The 5,615-nt window shown below is 36.8% G+C and overlaps 1 long non-coding RNA gene across 1 annotated transcript; it reads right to left on the bottom strand.

The window, feature by feature from the left end:
- Positions 1–156: 156 nt before the first annotated feature.
- LOC124233375 (uncharacterized) lies at positions 157–4,270 on the bottom strand. The gene is made up of 3 exons (XR_006887045.1): positions 4,189–4,270; positions 774–913; positions 157–593 (listed from the first exon to the last, which is right to left on the bottom strand). It is a non-coding gene; the product is annotated as an uncharacterized LOC124233375 (long non-coding RNA).
- Between the last annotated feature and the right edge of the window lie 1,345 nt (positions 4,271–5,615).

Here is a 5,615-nt window from a genome sequence, read left to right as displayed (position 1 = left end):
ACATCTATGTGAATGGGTTCTTCCTGGTTATTTCCTAACTTTGAGAAGTCTATAAACAAAATCAGAAATTCTCTTCCAATACAAGTTAGTAATCAAACTTCTCTAATTGAGAATGCATAAAAATAAATACCTACATTTTATATAATACAGTTACACCACAATGAGATATGGAGGTAACTGAATGTATTTTGAAAAACTCAGTGCTATATAAGCACAAAGTACTCATGTTATGAATAAAAATTAGTCCATAAAATTTTCCATATGGACCTGTGTGTGCGCATGCATGTGTGCTTATTTTGTTACATGGTAATAAACCTTTCTCCAAAATCTTTATTTTGGGGAGGGGCAGGGATTGAAAGAAGGGAAATTCTACTAAATGGTAAAGCTATCAGTAATTAAAAATACTACTTTATCTTCAAAAATAATACTAAGCCTCTACCAACACTTAAAATCCATAAAACAAATGATTTTGCCCATTTAAAATTCTAGAAATTTTTGTTTCTTTAATGAGTAACACTGTAGCTGTTCCATATTTCAAAACAATGAATACTCCATGAGGTGCTCTATGAAAGGATATACCAATGAAATACAATCTGGAAAAAAAATATAATGCAGCTAATTAAAACATGCTCCTTTCAAATACACTAAGAAGAACCAAGGTTAAAGTAGTCTTTTCTTTTGTCCTTTACCTCTGCTTCAACAAAATTAATATATCCCCAAGGAAAATTTTTCATTACATTCCTGTCAAAATATTAAGAAAGAAGTAAACTTACTCGCATCTGCTTGGCTTCCCACACTGATGTATCTATCACTGCCAGGAAGCACGGTAGTAAGTTGTCTCCTCCTGCTGAGGGGTCTTGGCATTCTTCGCAGTGAGGAAAGCCACTGCCAACTCCAAGTTTCCATTGCTATCCTTCAAAGATCAAGAACAGAACATCAAATATTTTGGAATAACTCTGTACATTCTCACATGATTTATGTAAGCTTTTCCATAACAACTAATTCTCAAAGCAAAAATCATTTTCAGATTCAAAATCATTCTGTGTGATTCTGATTTTATAGTATAAATTCATCATAAACAAAGAACACCATATCAATGGTAATTCCTTTCTCTATTAATTAAAACTACTAATATAACGTAAAAATCAACTCTATAACTAATTTCTCAGTTTTCCATTACTTTCATATCTGCTTAACAAAAGCCAATCGCAAACTTGTACTTCTAAACAAATGAACAAACTAAAACATGTTTTCTGGAACTTGCCATACACAAGGATGAAAAATGAATATTTAAAACAGTGCTTCTGCAAATAAGAAAAAAAAAAGGTATTCCCTTTAAAATGGGTGCTGAACACATACCTAAAGGCAAACTTAACAAGGAAATGTCAAAGACTTATAGGAAGAAAATAGCAAAATGTTCTGAAGCTTGACAGTATGGAGAAACACAAAGAACTCCTAGACAGAAATACTCAATACTGTCAAGATAACAATCCTGCCCAAATTAAATATAAATTTTATGTAGTTCTCATCAAAAGCATACCTGGACAAAATTCTAAAGTTAATTTAGAAGGAAGTAGCTGCTAAAAAACTAAGAATTTTTGAAACAGTAAAATAATAAGAGACCTGCCCAGTTATATCTCTATATTTTCTGTCCAGTTAACAATAAATATAACACTAGCTCTATGACAGCTAGTTGAAACAACATTAGGAAATCCAGGTATTAATAATGAAGTTATCTCTGTGACACAAGGCCAGAACACATTAAGATTGTGTAGGCCTTAAGAATTTTAGGATACGAGAGGAGTGTAATAGGAAGCCAGTCGAGGGTTCTGCCTAGAAATGACCTGGTATGACTTACATTTTAAAAGGATCATTCTGGCTGTGTGTTGAGACTATAGGAGAGAAAGAGCAGAGAGTCTATTATTTGCTATCATATTAAATGTAGCGGGTGATAGAAGGAGAAAGATTAGAATGATTCCAAGATTTGCGGAGTGAACAACTAGAAGAATGAAGTCCCCAACCCACCTCGACTCCAACTCTAGGAGCTGCTGAAGAGATAAAGTAAGAGTACAGTTGGAAAAGCACCACTGCTTTCACCTTTGTTATCTGTCACAACCACTTAAGATTCTCAAATGACTCATCCAAAATACAGGTATAACATATCCCATAGTTAGATAAGTAAACTATAGTAAAACAACTTGCAATAACAATGGCTAAGATTTACTGAGCAGTAATATGTGCCAAAACATGTGCCAAGTACTCTTCACAGACTACCTCATATAATAATTAGCTGACTACAACAGGGACTTACACAACGTGAAGGTCACTTACTTTGTGAAGCTAAAAATAGATGCTCAAAATAAATAAAAGTGCTGAAGTCAATCAACAACATGTGGTTCCCAAAAGTAGACTCCATATCAGTATTTTACTGAGAGACTCAACTCATTAATAAACCTCTTACAAATTTATACCGGGCAACAGTTAAGGTTTAAGTACACTGTTTTCACTTCCAGCTACTGATAACTGAAATGAAAGTTAAAAAAAAAAACTAAGGTCACACAGCTTACCTCAAAGGAAATGTGGACAGGAATTAATTTGATTAATTCTTTACATTTATTTAATTAAACATATTCTACATGTTTCCCAAGTCAAGAAAAAGAAAAGTGCCCTGACAAGGTACCGAGTGTAGTGTCACACTCACTGACACAGAATGGAAAAAGTACATTCTGAAAATAGACATGATTTAGTCATATTTATCAGAATAAAGAAAGGACTAGTGGGGCCGGTCGAGTGGTTGAGTTCGCGTGCTCCACTTTGGCAGCCCAGGGTTTTGCTGGTTCGGATCCTGGGCGCAGACATGGCACCGCTCATAAAGCCATGCTGAGGCAACATCCCACATGCCACAACTAGATGGACCCACAACTAAAAATACACAACTATGCACCGGGGGGTTTGGGGGAAAAAAGGAAAAAGAAAACTTTAAAAAAAAAAAAAAAGAAAGGACTGGCAATCATCTAAACATCATCATATAAACTGACATACGACACTTTTGTTTCCTCCCTAAATTCTTACAATGGCTTCATAAACCCTGCATTAATGCTCTAAACAGTACTGCTTCATCACTGTCCTGATGAGGCCAAAACGAAGCAAAGCCTCTAGTGAAAGCAGAAATTAAGTGTGGTGCTCTGGGATCAGGCCACTTGGTTTCTATTTCAAACTCCTCCACATACTAGCTGTGTGATCTTGATCAAGACACTTTAACCTCTGTTTCCTTATCTTTTAAAAAGGGATGAAAATAATATCCCATGGAGTTATTACGAATAGCACCTAGTACTGTAAGTGCTTACTAAGTGCTAGTTGTTATCACTACTATTATGAGGATTATGATTACACTCACCTAAAAGATAAACTGCTTCCAGACACAAATGAAGAACTTTTGTGTCAACATCAAAAATTACATAATTTTGTCTCATGGAGCAAAGTCCAAAGGATTGAAGCTGTGTGTATGCCTACAGTGGCAAAAAGGCTCTCACTGCTAGCCTTTGTAGCTATATATATATATATATATATAGTTCTTGAACATCTTTCACTCGCTTGATCTTTGCCATGTGCATACCCATGTGATTTAACTCATGTGAGTGCCTCTGTGTGGAAATGAGGGTACTTCATAAGATACAACAAAATGATGCATCTTATCTGTTGCATATACTCAAAAGTTTGATGTTGAATGTTCTTAAGGTAAATTACTTGAATGTTAGCCAGTTTCTATTTCTCCTTCTTGGAAGGAAAAAATGTAAGCTTTTGACTCTCTATTAATTTTCTATTTCTCCCTCCTCCTCCTCTCTCTACTCTCCCACACCCTCTGCCCCTATTTAAACTCTAAAATCATGGTTCTTGAGTAAAACCAGCCATTAGCATTTGGATTCACATCCCCCTATTTTGCACGAAAAGTGTTTCCTATGGAGAGAAGTCATCTGTCACTCCAAGGTATCTTGGAACATTATGTTGCTGAAAGCTAACATGCTCAAATTGCAGTATATGTTAGCTAAGGCTCTTACTTTATACAAGTTCTTTCCTATATCTCTACTACTACCACACAGTATAACTAAAAAAACTCAACTTTCAAATATGGCAGGCAGTAGAGATGAGGGTGTAACACAACTGTAGGTCATAAAACAGAGGCCATACCTTCAAAGCTTGCTGTAGTATCTGGGCATCGTTGATCCCAGTAATTTCTCTCAGCTGATTCAAAAATGTCTGCTGGTGCTAGAAGAGAGGAAAAACCCAAATCATTACACTCTGAAATCTGAAAATATACAAGGACAAGAAAATAAATGACCTTGGGCAAACAAACAGAAAACAAAATAAACTAGAGTAAAAAAGAAAAACAAAAACAGGGGCAGGCCTGGTGGCACAGCAGTTCAGTTCCTACACTCTGCTTTGGCGGCCCGGGGTTTACTGGCTTGGATCCCATGTGCAGACATAGCACTACTTGTCAAGCCATGCTGTGGTAGGCGTCCCGCATATAAAGTGGAGGAAGATGGGCACAGATGTTAGCTCAGGGCCAGTCTTCCTCAGCAAAAAGAGGATTGGGAGCAGATGTTAGCTCAGGGCTAATCTTCTTCAAAAAGAAAAAACAAACAAACAAACTTGAGAGAGACTGAACAAATTTCATTCTTTTAGGAAGAAGGAACCATGCTGTGGGGAGCCCTTATTCCATTTTCATGTTTCCAAAAGGAAACTTCTACATTACTTCCCAAGAAGAAGTCTTACTGAATTAACAATTTCTGGTCCATTCTTCACCACCTCATTTATGCCACCCAACAAGAAAAGGAGTGGTTAGCATGAGGCTAAGCCTGAGAAACTAAGGAAACAAGTATCCATTGGGTTACTTTAACTAGGGCATGGGACCAGTGATGGAGATCGAGGCAGCTCTGGTAATCTCTCCCTGTCCCTATGGACAGCCAGCATCCAGGCCCCTGGGATATGTGAAAAAGACACGTTTTTGGCAGGCCATGCACTAGGTGAGTATATTATATCACTGGCATCCTACGATCTGTCTGAGGAAAAAGAGGACCATCTCATCCTCCCATCCGTCATAAAAGATCCTAAACAGAATTGATCATTTGCCCCCTTTTGCTTCAGATCTGTTTACAGTCTACTGGTCTATGTACCATATAATCTATTACACTCTATTGGGGGGATAGCATCCCACTACCAAACCCTTCCCTGAACTTCCCTAATTAAGAACCACGTTCCTCCCTACATCTCTGTATTTCTCAAAACAAATTCCCAAAAACTGTAAGACAGCACCACGACATAATGCAAGCTCAAGGGATATGATCTGGAAGACAAGTCGTCACTAGAATGAAAGGATCTGCAGAAATCTTTCTTGAAAATGTTTTACAGTCATCTCAGTAAGAATTTTATGGGGTGAAAGTTTAATGAGAAACAGTATAGTTACACAATTTCAAATTCTTCCTACAAATTATAAAGGGAGAAAAAGTAAATTTATACTGAAGAAATCTAACAGATACCAACTCAACCAAGTGATCAGAGCTAATATTACCAATAATGGGACTGACAGCGTGTGCCTCTTGATATGATATGATACA

The sequence above is a fragment of the Equus quagga genome, unplaced genomic scaffold (assembly GCF_021613505.1).
Source record: "Equus quagga isolate Etosha38 unplaced genomic scaffold, UCLA_HA_Equagga_1.0 199957_RagTag, whole genome shotgun sequence".
NCBI classification, from domain to species: domain Eukaryota; kingdom Metazoa; phylum Chordata; class Mammalia; order Perissodactyla; family Equidae; genus Equus; species Equus quagga.
This window is presented reverse-complemented; position numbering and strand designations above follow the sequence as displayed.